This window comes from Schistocerca cancellata, chromosome 11 (assembly GCF_023864275.1).
Source record: "Schistocerca cancellata isolate TAMUIC-IGC-003103 chromosome 11, iqSchCanc2.1, whole genome shotgun sequence".
Taxonomy (NCBI): domain Eukaryota; kingdom Metazoa; phylum Arthropoda; class Insecta; order Orthoptera; family Acrididae; genus Schistocerca; species Schistocerca cancellata.
In genome coordinates this window covers 60,079,259-60,093,825 of record NC_064636.1, presented here as the reverse complement: position 1 = coordinate 60,093,825, position 14,567 = coordinate 60,079,259, and the positions used below count along the sequence as shown (strand labels likewise).

General features: G+C 42.6%; 1 long non-coding RNA gene across 1 annotated transcript in view; it reads right to left on the bottom strand.

Annotated features, from left to right (window-relative positions):
- LOC126108908 (uncharacterized) overlaps positions 1-10,191 on the bottom strand; it is a 37,224-nt gene extending 27,033 nt beyond the window's left edge. The window contains exon 1 of the long non-coding RNA XR_007523651.1: positions 10,019-10,191. This is a non-coding gene — a long non-coding RNA (uncharacterized LOC126108908). The remainder of the gene's footprint in view (positions 1-10,018) is intronic.
- Between the last annotated feature and the right edge of the window lie 4,376 nt (positions 10,192-14,567).

The following is a 14,567-nucleotide window of genomic DNA, read 5'->3' as shown; positions in this document are numbered from 1 at the left end:
ATGTTCTCTGGGCACTGCAGTAGATCGCGAAGTCATCGACAAAAAGAGAGCCTGAGACATTAGGTGGAATGCAATCCATAATTGGATTGATCGCTATGGCAAAAAGGGCTACGCTCAAGACGGAGCCCTGAGGCACTCCGTTCTCCTGGAGGAAGACGTCTGACAATACGGAACCCACACGTACCCTAAACTTTCGATCTGTTAAAAAGGAATCAATAAAAAGGGGCAGGTGACTGCGTAGACCCCACCTGTGCATAGTGCGGAGGATACCTCCTCTCCAACAGGTATCATAAGCCTTCTCCAAATCGAAGAACACGGCTACCGTTTGGCGCTTTCGCAAAAAGTTGTTCATGATGAATATCGACAAGGTCACAAGGTGGTCAACAGTGGAGCGGCGGCGACGAAAGCCGCATTGAACATTGGTAAGTAGCCGTCGAGATTCAAGAATCCAAACTAACCGAGCGTTAACCATGCGCTCCATCACCTTACAGACACAACTTGTAAGAGAAATGGGGCGGTAACTAGAAGGAAGGTGTCTATCCTTCCCGGGTTTGGGTATAGGAACAACGATGGCATCACGCCAACACATGGGGACTTGACCTTCGGTCCAGACGCGATTGTAGGTACGAAGAAGGAAGCTTTTGCCTGCCGGGGGAAAGGTGGGCCAGCATCTGAACGTGAATGGCATCTGGCCCCGGAGCAGAGGACCGGGACAGTGCAAGCGCACGTTCGAGTTCCCGCATAGTAAAGGGGGCAAGAGTGGTAGAACAGATCGAGAGGTCCAAATGGGAGTAGGTATGAGTAGAGTCCGAGAGGAAAGTTGGGGCGCCAATATTGAGGCAGACACGATTGAGATGGTTGAAGACATCCGCCAAGAGGGAGCCTCTCTGACAGGGTGCAGGAGAGCCCCAAAGGGGATCATGGGCATTGAAGTCACCAAACAATAAAAATGGCGGAGGAAGCTGAACAATCAGGTGCATCATGTCAGCCCGACTAACTGCGGATGACAATGGAGTGTAGACGGTACAAACGGAAAAAGTAAAGGCAGAAAGAGTAATACGGACAGCTATTGCTTGGAGTGGGGTGGTCAATGGGATGGGATGGTAATAGACATCGTCCCGAACGAGCAACATGACCCCACCATGAGCTGGAATACCGTCCACAGGGGTGGGGTCAGACCGCTCCGAGGTATAGTGGGTAAAAGCAATACGGTCAGTTGGGCGCAACCTGGTTTCCTGGAGACCAAGGACGAGCGGACAGTGCAGGCGGAGGAGCAGTTGTAATTCCTCCCGATTAGATCGAATACCTCTTATGTTCCAATGTAACAAAGCCATCGCTAGTCAGAAAAAAGGGAGAACGAAACGGGTGAAGAGCTGGTCACCTCGACGGCCGCGGAGGGCCAGGTTTCGAGGGAACAACACTACAACTGGCGGGAGGCGGATCCTGTTCCATCGAGTCGTCGCCAGCTGCGGCCGCTTTCCCGGGTTGCGTAGGAGGGGCAGCATCATTCGCCAACGAGAAGCCAGCTGAGCGCCTGGCAGCAGAGCGTCCCGGCGAAACTGAGAACGGCAGGGAGCAGCGACTCACGGATGGAGCGTCAGATGAAATGCGCCGGGGTGTAGAGGGGGATAAAAACTTCTTCTTGGAGGCCTTCTGGGAAGTCCGATGAGGCACGGGGATGGTGGGCTGGACCCAAAGAAGGTCCTCACGTGCGGGGTCCGGAACGTTTCCCCGATGGACGCCTGAGAAGAGGATCGCTTCTCAGGCGGCGGAGGGGGAGGAGGAGGAAGGGTGGCCCCTGGGGCAGAGGGGGCAGGGGCCACGAGGGAGGGATTTGGGAGGCAGAGGCATAGACCCCGGATGGGGTGAGGAGGTGGAGGGGGGGGACAGGGTAGGGGTGAGGATACTGTGGAAGGAGTGGACACGACTGAGGCAAACGAAGTTGTCAACGTCATGGGATGGAGGCGGTCATACTTTTTCCTAGTCTCAGAGTAAGAGAGGCGATCCAAAGTTTTTAATTCTTGAATCTTCTTCTCCATCTGATACGCGGGGCAGTCTAAAGATCTAGGCGAGTGGATGCCAGGACAATTGACGCACCAAGGTGGTGGGGTGCATGTATGTTCCTCACGAAGAGGACGTCCACAATCACCACAAAGGGGCTCAGCCTCACACCATGACGACATGTGCCCAAAGCGCAAACACCGAAAGCAGCGCATAGGAGGCGGGACGTAAGGTCGCACGTCGCACCGGTAGCACATCACCTTTACCTTCTACGGGAGAACGTCCCCCTCGAAGGCAAGGATGAAGGCCCCGGTGTCAATGCGACGGTCTTTGGGGCCGCGCTGGACTCGCCGGACGAAATGCACGCCTCAGCGCTCCAGGTTGGCCCTGAGCTCCTCATCAGATTGCAGCAGGAGGTCCCGATGAAAAATAACCCCCTGCGTCCTATTCAGTGCCAGATGCGGGACAATGGACAATGGGATGTCCCCTAGTCGGTCGCATGCCTGGAGCGCCGCCGACTGAGGGGCGGAGGTGGTCCTTATAAGAACGGACCCAGAACGCATTTTACTGAGAGCCTCAATTTCCCCAAAGATGTCCTCGATGTGCTGGACAAAGAACATGGGCTTCGAGGTGACGAACGTCCCCCCATCGGTCCGAGAACAGACTAAATAGAGAGGGAAGTACTTCGCCCCAAGCCGCAGGCCTGTCCTTCCTCCCAGGGAGTGGCCAAGGGCAAAGGGGCAGGAGAACCAGAACCAGAGACAGTACCTTTCTTTTTAAAAGACTCTGCCACAGAGCGACCCGATACATGTTGACGTTTCATCTGCGAAACGTCCGACCCGATACCACCCACTACGACCAGGGGCTCTCCCCACGGGCGCCACCCAGCCTCAGCAAGGGCCACCTGGCAGGATGACCATTGCCGGGAGTCCTGATGCCCCAAGGACAAGGGCATCTACTCCTTGGCTGACGTGGGGAGGGTGCAGCTCAGGTATCGGCAGTACGATCCCTGTGTTGTCAGGGGGCTACAACCTAGAGGGTACATGACGACCCCACCACAACGGGCTGGCTACCGTGCTGGATTTCGGGTGCCATGGAAAGTCCATCATGATCGTAGGTGCAGATGGGGACGCACTATGGGCATAACTTGTGCAACCCATCAGGCGTTTAGGCCCAATTTGAGGAATAGCGGGTGTGGTTACAACGCCGTTACAATGCTGAGTGCCAAGGTCTTAGTGCACTGAGGACCAGTGAGACACCACGTAAGGTGTTCTTCCCCAAAAGGCTCGTACTTCTGTAGAATTTTGAAAAATGGAGGTCAAACCCCAAGGGGGACCATCACATGGAAGGCCAAAATTGTTGAAACTCCTTTTCGTCGCCTCTTACGACAGGCAGGAATACCTCGGGCCTATTCTTACCCCGGACCCGCAGGGGGGGGGGGGACAAGATAGCAACATCAACAAATATCACTAAGAACATATGGTCTCTCATAAAAGAAAAGAGGAAATGTGTAGGTGTGGGAAACACTGATAACATAACACTTGAGGTAAATGGGAGGGAACTGAGGGATGCACAAAACATCAGCAATATTTTAAAGAAACACTATATTGAAGTTGTGGACAAATTAATAACTCAAAATAATATTACCAAAATAAACACAATAAAAATTCCATTTGCAACAAAATGCTTATTTCTGACCCCAACTAATGAATCAGAAATAGTAAAAATAATACATAGTCTAAAAACAGGAAAACACTGAGGGACTTGATGGTATATCCACTAAACTAATTAAATGCTGTTTACAATGGGTAGTAAACCCATTGGCCAGTCTGATAAACTTATGGATATAAAAAGGAATATTTCCAATGTGCCTGAAAAAGAGTAAAGTAATCCCTATACATCAACGAAGCTGCAAAAATGACCCAGGAAACTATAGACCGATAACTGTTACATCTGTACTCTCTAAAATAATGGAAACTGTAATGAAAGACAGATTATAAAATTTTATACAAACTTTCAATATTCTGAATGATGAACAACATGATTCAGAAAGGGCAAATCTACCAAAACAGCAATAGCTGAATTTGTAGCACTGGTAACTAAGGCACTTGATGAACAGAAGAAAGTCTGTGGTATGTTCCTGGACCTATCTAAAGCATTTGATTGTGTATGCCATGACATCCTATTAGAAAAGCTTCTTCATTATAGCATAAGGGGGACATCATATATATATATATATATATATATATATATATATATATAAAAATTCAAGCTTTCACACATATATATGTGCGGATGGATATGTGTGTGTATGCGCGCGCGCGCAAGTGTATACCTGTCCCTTTTTCCCCCTAAGGTAAGGCTTTCTGCTCCTGGGATTGAAATGACTCCTTACCCTCTCCCTTAAAATCCACATCCTTTCGTCTTTCCGTTTCCTTCCCTCTTTTCTGATGTAGCAACCGTGGGTTGCGAAAGCTTGAATTTTGTGTGTGTGTTCGTGTTTGTTAGTGTCTCTATCAACATACCACTATTGTGTCTATCTACCAGCGCTTTCTCATTTGGTAAGTCACAGCATCTTTGTTTTTTATATATATTTTTCCCACGTGGAATGTTTCCCTCTATTATATAATTGCTAAATGCAGAATATGACAAACATTATACAAGGATATAAAATGACTATTATATAAAAGAAAGCAGGCTAAAATTAACAGACAACAACCTGCAAATGCTGGGTGCATACTCTACAACAGTTTACCACAATGTATAAAGACATCAGATCAATATTTGCCCATACAGTGTTAAAGACTATCTTGAAATAAAAAATTAAATAATGTGTATGTATAATTTTTTTATAATGTACTTTAATGATATTTTCTGTGAATATTTTATAAAATATATGTATATGTACTACCTTTTTGTAACTAACTATGTATATGCAAGATTTATGTAAAAATGAAAGTGTCCAATATCATTGAAATAAATGATCCACAGATAAATAAAGAATATGATGCATACAAAATACAAGTTAACTGTTGAACAGTAAGGATTACTTCTGTTTATTTTGAAATATGCGTTCGATAAGTCAGTCACTTTCAAAGTAAATATCGGTCGCTAACGTTTACTTGGATCTCTTGCTTCACTTCATGCCAGGGCAGACTGTTTTCATTTGTCGGGTTTGTAAAATCTCAGAACTTACAGCCCTATGTACAACATTTTTATTCAGTAAAATATCCCGCACTGTCATCTGATAAGCCAAGTAAGAGCCTACGGAATATCAGACCAGCTGTGTGGCTGGATTCAAGAGTTTTTAGCAAACAGAACACAGCATGTTATCAATGGAGAGATGTCTACAGACATTAAAGTAACCTCTGGTGTGCCACAGGGGAGTGTTATGGGACCATTGCTTTTCACAATATATATATATGACCTAGTAGATAGTGTCGGAAGTTCCATGCGGCTTTTCGCGGATGATGTTGTAGTATACAGAGAAGTTGCAGCATTAGAAAATTGTAGCGAAATGCAGGAAGATCTGCAGCGGATAGGCACTTGGTGCAGGGAATGGCAACTGACCCTTAACATAGACAAATGTAATGTATTGCGAATACATAGAAAGAAGGATCCTTTATTGTATGATTACATGATAGCAGAACAAACACTGGGAGCAGTTACTTCTGTAAAATATCTGGGAGTATGCGTGTGGAACGATTTGAAGTGGAATGATCACATAAAATTAATTGTTGGTAAGGTGGGTATCAGGTTGAGATTCATTGGGAGAGTCCTTAGAAAATGTAGTCCATCAACAAAGGAGGTGGCTTACAAAACACTCGTTCAACCTATACTTGAGTATTGCTCTACAATGTGGGATCCGTACCAGATCGAGTTGACGGAGGAGATAGAGAAGATCCAAAGAAGAGCGGCGCGTTTCGTCAAAGGGTTATTTGGTAACTGTGATAGCGTTACGGAGATGTTTAACAAACTCAAGTGGCAGACTCTGCAAGAGAGGCGCTCTGCATCGCGGTGTAGCTTGCTCGCCAGGTTTCGAGAGGGTGCGTTTCTGGATGAGGTATTGAATATATTGCTTCCCCCTACTTATACCTCCAGAGGAGATCACGAATGTAAAATTAGAGAGATTCGAGCGTGCAGGGAGGCTTTCAGACAGTCGTTGTTCCCCCGAACCATACGCGACTGGAACAGAAAAGGGAGGTAATGACAGTGGCACGTAAAGTGCCCTCCGCCACACAACGTTGGGTGGCTTGCGGAGTATAAATGTAGATGTAGATATAATACCCAAGCACATTGCTTTAAGTGTCTTCTTTCTGGCTTATTTTATGAGATGAAGAACAGCAGGAAACTGCTGCACAAAGGAAAAAAGGAAAGCCTAGTGAATCAGTGCCCACGAGAACTTAAGTAAGAAGAAAGATGACGTCTCAACAGTTGGGAGATGATTTTTTATAGTACAGCCAAGGGAAACAAAAAACTGGAAGTTAAATATTAATGGCAAGAACAAGTACATGATAAATAGAGACTGAAAATTTTATTAGTTAGCAAAAAGAAATCAAGCTCAGAATTCTGCATCAAAATCTGCAATACATGAGTTTTAAAATACTAGAAGTAGAACTACTGGCAAATGAAATATGCCCAGACATATTGTGTATAAGTGAACATGGCTTCAAAGAAAATGAAATTTGAAGTCTTGCAAACTATTTCTGCAGATCAGAATATAGAGGTGGAGGGTTAGCAATATTGGTCCAAACAGCAAATAATTATGATAGTAGTATGAATGAGACAAACAAAACTTTACCAAAAATGCAAAGAAAAAGGTTTTGAAATTGCAGGTATGGGTTACAATGAGTCAAGAGCATTTTGTGTGTACTGATCCCCAAAAAAATGTCAACTCTACTATAAAAAAAAAAAAAAAAAAAATGGAAGGTTGTGTAATATGGGGTGATTTAACATTGATATGGGAAGAGTGACATAGAGAAAGCAAAACTTTGAGGAGCTGCTACTAAAATACAACATGAAGGCAAGTGTTGTGGAACTAACAAGAGTGACTTTGGAAACTGAGTAAATTATTGACAATATTATCACGAATATAGATAGCAATGCATATACAACAAAAGTTCTGCAAACAGGAATTTCTGATCATTTTGGTCAGCTTTGTGAAGTATATGGAAATCTGAACTCACAAAAGGAAGATAAAAGTGTAGAAAGAGATGTTAGGCTTATCAGCCAACAAAATATCAACATCTTCAAAGTGATGTTAAGAAAAGAACAGTGGATGGACACGTTTCGAGCCCAGGGAACAGATGAAAAATACAATGCTTTCAAAGACACCATAACACATTACTTCAAATTAGCATTTACAAAAACCAAGAGGAAAAAAAAAATTTCAAAAATAAGCAGTGGATCACGGAGGAAATAATTGAACAGAGAGCTACCTTAAGAGAAATGAAACAAGGAGAAAATATTGAAACCTACAGGCAACACGAGAAGAAATACAGGCAGTTGACAATACAAGAAAAAGCAAAATCAATTAATGAGACTATTTCCAAATCAACAAATAAAATGAGAGCAGCTTGGAATATCATTAACTCAGACGGGCAAGAAAAAATACTCACAGAGAACAAAATAGGCCTAAATGGAAACTATGACAGTAAATAACAAAATAATCACAGATAAAACAACAAGTGCCAACATCCTCAATAATTACTATGCAGATGCAATAGAAAAACTAAAGCATGGATATAATAGCCAAAGAACTCACCAAACTGTCATGACAGATAAGCCATGGCACTCAATGTTCCAGAAATCAGTGTCTGAAAAGGAACTGACAAATGTTATGAAAAAGCTAAAAGCAAAAAAGTCTGTTGGACATGACGAAATGTCAAACTACCTAATCAAGTAGGAGGCAGCAGAAGTAATTATGCCACTACGGGATATTACCAACCACTCTTTCCAAGAAGTACTATTTACAGATAAACTCAAATTAGTTAAACTTGTACCTGTATACAAAAAGGGAAAGCAAGATGACCCTAACAACTACAGGCTTCTCCAAAATATTAGAAATTCTCATGCTAAACAGACAAACTGCTTATTTCGATCTCCATAATGTAATAACTCCAGCACAGCATGGAAAACAGAAAGGGAAATCAATGGAAACAGCAACTGAATCATTAACAGAATCAATTGTACAGGCCTTGGACAACAAGATGGTAGTGTCTGGAGTTTTTCTTCATTTATCCAAGGCATTTGACACAGTTCAACATACAGTTCTAGTAAAGAAAGTAGAGAATGCTGGTATTCGTAGACATGCAGCACACTGGATAACATCATATCTAAGAAACAGGAGGCAATATGTAACCATTAATAACTTATAAAGATCAGATGTTAGAAGCATTATGTATGTTGTAACTCAAGGTTCTGTAATGGGACCTGCTCTCTTCAATTTATTTGTGAATAATATACAAACATATGAAACTGAAATCAAAATACTTTATGCAGATGATATGACTGTGCTCAATGTTACCAATAATTTGGAGGCAATTGAGCAAAATATATTCATATCATTCAGCAGCATGTCACAATGGCTCTCTGAAAACGAGTTAATTACTAATATTAAAAAAAAACTATGTACATGATCTTCAAAAATAAACAAAAAGAACATATGGATGTTTTCTTAGATGAAAAAGGACTGGAAGAAGTAGCTTCAGTTAAGTTTTTGGGCATTACAATAGGCAGTGCGCTAAATTGGAAACAGCAGATAAATACTGTTTCCAGTAAGCTAAGATCAGTGATAGTTATAATGAAACAACTGATTCATTATACTCACCAAGACCTCTTGTGCACTGCCTATCATGGACTTTTTGAACCATTTGTGTGATATGGAGTCACAGTATGGAGGAACTCAACTATCACCGGGACGAAGAGAATATTCACATTACAGAAGCAAGCCATTCGAATTATATTCAAAAAGAAGCAAAAATAATTGTGTAAAAGTTGTTTCAAAGAACTAAACATTCCAACGTTTCCATCACTGTATATATGCAAGACCATTGTGAGTGCCTTACACGCTCTCACAAAACTGGAGACTAATGAGACTGTTCATACACACAACACAAGGAACAGAAAACAACTGTGGTGTATTCCACATAGGCTTAAGATTTTTGAAAAACGACCCAAATACTCTGGTAACAAGTTAATACAAGCAATGCCAAGGGAATAACAAGACCTCAAAACGGAGAAAACGTTCTCCACAACTCTAAAAAGTTACAGATGCAAGGAGAATTTTATAGTGTAGCTGGCTACATTAACAAACAGTGATCAAAAGTTCATCCTGTGAATGATAAACCTCACACAACATAAAAAAGACTAGCAACAGAAATCAGTGTTACAAAAATTAACTATAATTAGGAACCACTGATGTATAATACACGCTAATTATATGTCACAAAATTATTATTATTTTTTTGTATGTATCATGTATCATAAGTCATTTTGTACCACGTAATATTATGAATATACTGCATCATAAGTCATTGAGTACGATGTAATACTGTGAAAGTTTGTTTTTTCTTTGTTGTTATTTTGAAACCTGTTTACTGGCGTCAGGCAGGCCTGCAGCAGCATACTCAGAAAAACACAAACATACAAATGAAAACAATTAGAGAGAAAAAAGATGGTGGACGTAAAAACGGAGAAAATCACGTTTTAAAATACACGGTGCCGTTCACTGGCGTAGAGTCCAAGATAAAATTGTTCAGACACTTGGACACATACAGAGACGAAAATTGTCACACGTGAACGTAGGTGCACAAAACGAATAACACAGAACGACTTAAACACAAAACGACGGCACACACAGAAGCACGAGGCGTTGATCTCCGGCGCGCGAAAGTTCACTAAACGTGTACGATTCCGTATACCTGCCAAGACTGTGAAACCTCGTATGTATATTTAATATGTAAGCAAGTATTAAAATTGGTGTCAGTTTCGGCTGTCAGAAATATTGTCACCTTACCTTTAGTCTACAAATGCTGGTTTGTAAATCTATTTTGATGTAATTGTCGGTGTTCAATCACATGAATGAACGGATAGAGCAAAGAGAGAAGAGCATCACGATTTCTGTATGCAAATGATTATGCCAGAGTTAGTGCTGTTAACGTTTAACAAAGCTTTCTCGTACTGCTGGCACAATTCAGACGGCGCTGCTACGCTGCCATCTGTTGGCCACACCGAGGAACTAAAGTTTTGTCACGCCGGTCAAGTTGACCAAATGCAGTTCGTAATTTGTTTACTATTTTTAAGATCTTTGTTGCTGTAAATGCAGTAAGACTCATATCACAACTACACCTATTTTGGTCGTTTATGGAATGGCTATAAACGAACGTAGATCTGAAATATTTATAGTGCTTATATCTCCTACTCGCTTCACGTATATGATGGTTGATTCTATATATATTTTTTGATACGAAGGTTAATTCTTTCATAATACTGATGATCTAAATATAAATTTTTGGAAAAGTTTGGTTAACCAGTGGGTTAACTGAACTTATAGGAGGAATATGAAATGTGGTAAATGTGATTAAGCTGGTAATGATTCGGGAGTTAAGCACGTGTTGCTTGTAATCTGCGTTTCGTATCTTGAAGTGGTTATTCAGAACCAGATGCTGAAAAATAGTTTACCGGTCATATAACTACGGCGGAAAAAAAGTAAAATAACATCTACAGCTTGTGCTGTTATCTGCTAAAATATTTGATAGTTCAGTGGCAAACAGACAGTAAAACCCAAATGGTTAGAACATCGGCACTGGGTCAGAAAATGGTGCACTGTTAATAGTCAGTTGCAGTAAGAACAGAGTAGTGAAGGAATACAATAGAATAGAAAAATTTTATTGCTTTTAGGCCATTAAGGCAATAGACAAAGTCATAGATGTAACACAAAATAATTCATGTTGCATGGAGCAATAGGTTTGTTATTACCAAATAATATTACAATTGATGAAATCCTACCAAGTCATACTTATAACACAATATAACTCCTGTTGCAAAAGAGCAATATATTTGTTATTACAGTATAATATTACAACTGACAAGGTCATACATATAATAAAATATAATTCATGTTGCAAAAGAACAATAGGTTCGTTATGACCGTGTAATATTAAGATCCCCCCCCCCCCATGAACCGTGGACCTTGCCATTGGTGGGGAGGCTTGCGTGCCTCAACAGAGGGCTATCTGTTGAGAGGCCAGACAAACATGTGGTTCCTGAAGAGGGGCAGCAGCCTTTTCAGTAGTTGCAGGGGCAACAGTCTGCATGATTGACTGATCTAGCCTTGTAACAATAACCAAAACAGCCTTGCTGTGCTGGTACTGTGAGCGGCTGAAAGCAAGGGGAAACTACAGCCGTAATTTTTCCGGAGGGCATGCAGCTTTACTGTATGGTTAAATGATGAAGGCATCCTCTTGGGTAAAATATTCCGGAGGTAAAAGAGTCCCACATTCAGATCTCCGGGCGGAGACTACTCAAGAGGACGTCATTATCAGGAGAAAGAAAACTGGCGTTCTACGAATCAGAGCGTGGAATGTCAGATCCCTTAATCGGGCAGGTAGGTTAGAAAATTTAAAAAGTGAAATGGATAGGTTAATGTTAGATATAGAGGGAATTAGTGAAGTTCGGTGGCAGGAGGAACAAGACTTTTGGTCAGGTGAATACAGGGTTATAAATACAAAATCAAATAGAGGTAATGCAGGAGTAGGTTTAATAATGAATAAAAAAAATAGGCGTGCGGGTAAGCTACTACAAACAGCATGGTGAATGCATTATTGTGGCCAAGATAGACACGAAGCCCATGCCTACTACAGTAGTACAAGTTTATATGCCAACTATCTCTGCAGATGATGAAGAAATTGATGAAATGTATGATGAGATAAAAGAGATTATTCAGATAGTGAAGGGAGACGAAAATTTAATAATCTTGGGTGACTGGAATTCGAGTGTAGGAAAAGGGAGAGAAGGAAACATAGTAGGTGAATATGGATTGGGGCTAAGAAATGAAAGAGGAAAACGTCTGGTAGAATTTTGCACAGAGCACAACTTAATCATAACTAACACTTGCTTCAAGAATCGTTAAAGAAGGTTGTATACATGGAAGAATCCCAGAGATACTAAAAGGTATCAGATAGATTATGTAATGGTAAGACTGAGATTTAGGAACCAGGTTTTAAATTGTAAGACATTTCCAGGGGCAGATGTGGACTCTGACCACAATCTATAGGTTATGAACTGCAGATTAAAATTGAAGAAACTGCAAAAAGGTGGGAATTTAAGGAGATGGGACCTGGATAAACAGAAAGAATATACTCCTAGATCACTCACATTTGTTACATAGTTTAATTCTTAATTTCTTTGTGTGTTTTTTGTACTTGCATTGATTAGTTCATAAATTTTGGGTGTATTATAGTATTTGAGAGTTGTAGCATCGCGCTTTAGTACCTGAATAGTGTAAAATCGCGTAGTCTCCTTCCACCGCCGAGTAGTGTGTCAGCAGTGCGCAAGTAGCAGCATTACTGCATTTACTAGGCAATCTTGTATTTTAATAACCGTTTAAATTTTGTGTCGATTTGTTTGCGCTCTCTGTAGATTAGTTCAGACGTTCTTTGCACAACAGTTTTTAGCATGGATAGGGACTGCAACTGCTGTGTTCGGATGCAGGCTGAGTTGGCATCCCTTCGCTCCCAGCTTCAGGCAGTGTTGGCTTCGGTCACACAGCTTGAGGCTGTTGCCAATGGGCATCACTGTGGGGTTCTGGATGGGGGTTTGTCGGGGACGGCCAGCTCGTCCCATGCATCCCCCGATCGGACTACGACTGTGGTTGCCCGGGATACTGCCCGCATTGAGGCTGATCGCTCACCTGTGGTAGAGTGGGAGGTCGTCTCAAGGTGTGGCAGGGGGCGAAAGACATTCCGGAGGGCTGAACGGAAGGTCTCTCCAGTTTGTCTGACGAACCGGTTTCAGGCTCTATCTCAGGCTGATACTGATCTTAGGCCTGACATGGCTGCTTGTCCTATTCCAGAGGTTGCCCCACAGTCTGCAAGATCCGGGCGGTCGCAGAGGGTGGGCTTACTGGTAGTTGGGAGCTCCAACGTCAGGCGCGTCATGGGGCCCCATAGGGATATGGCAGTAAGAGAGGGGAAGAAAACCAATGTGCACTCCGTGTGCATACCGGGGGGAGTCATTCCAGATGTGGAAAGGGTCCTTCCGGATGCCATGAAGGGTACAGGGTGCACCCATCTGCAGGTGGTTGCTCATGTCGGCACCAATGATGTGTGTCGCTATGAATCTGAGGAAATCCTCTCTGGCTTCCGGCGGCTATCTGATTTGGTGAAGACTGCCAGTCTCGCTAGCGGGATGAAAACAGCGCTCACCATCTGCAGCATCGTCGACAGGACTGACTGCGGACATTTGGTACAGAGCCGAGTGGAGGGTCTGAATCAGAGGCTGAGACGGTTCTGCGACCGTGTGGGTTGCAGATTCCTCGACTTGCGCCATAGGGTGGTAGGGTTTCAGGTTCCGCTGGATAGGTCAGGAGTCCACTACACGCAACAAGTGGCTACACGGGTAGCAGGGGTTGTGTGGCGTGGGCTGGGTGGTTTTTTAGGTTAGATGGCCTTGGGCAAGTACAGAAAGGGCAACAGCCTCAACAGGTGCAGGGAAAAGTCAGGACATGCGGGGACCAAGCAGCAATCGGTATTGTAATTGTAAACTGTCGAAGCTGCATTGGTAAAGTACCGGAACTTCAAGCGCTGATAGAAAGCACCGAAGCCGAAATCGTTATAGGTACAGAAAGCTGGTTGAAGCCAGAGATAAATTCTGCCGAAATTTTTCCAAAGGTACAGATGGTGTTTAGAAAGGATAGATTGCATGCAACCAGTGGTGAAGTGTTCGTCGCTGTTAGTAGTAGTTTATCCTGTAGTGAAATAGAAGTGGATAGTTCCTGTGAATTATTATGGGTGGAGGTTACACTCAACAACCGAGCTAGGTTAATAATTGGCTCCTTTTACCGACCTCCCGACTCAGCAGCATTAGTGGCAGAACAACTGAGAGAAAATTTGGAATACATTTCACATAAATTTTCTCAGCATGTTATAGTCTTAGGTGGAGATTTCAATTTACCAGATATAGACTGGGACACTCAGATGTTTAGGACGGGTGGTAGGGACAGAGCATCGAGTGACATTATACTGAGTGCTCTATCCGAAAATTACCTCGAGCAATTAAACAGAGAACCGACTTGTGGAGATAACATCTTGGACCTACTGATAACAAACAGATCCGAACTTTTCGACTCTGTATGTACAGAACAGGGAATCAGTGATCATAAGGCCGTTGCAGCATCCCTGAATATGGAAGTTAGTAGGAATATAAAAAAAGGGAGGAAGGTTTATCTGTTTAGCAAGAGTAATAGAAGGCTGATTTCAGACTACCTAACAGATCAAAACGAAAATTTCTGTTCCAACGCAGACAATGTTGAGTGTTTATGGAAAAAGTTCAAGGCAATCATGAAA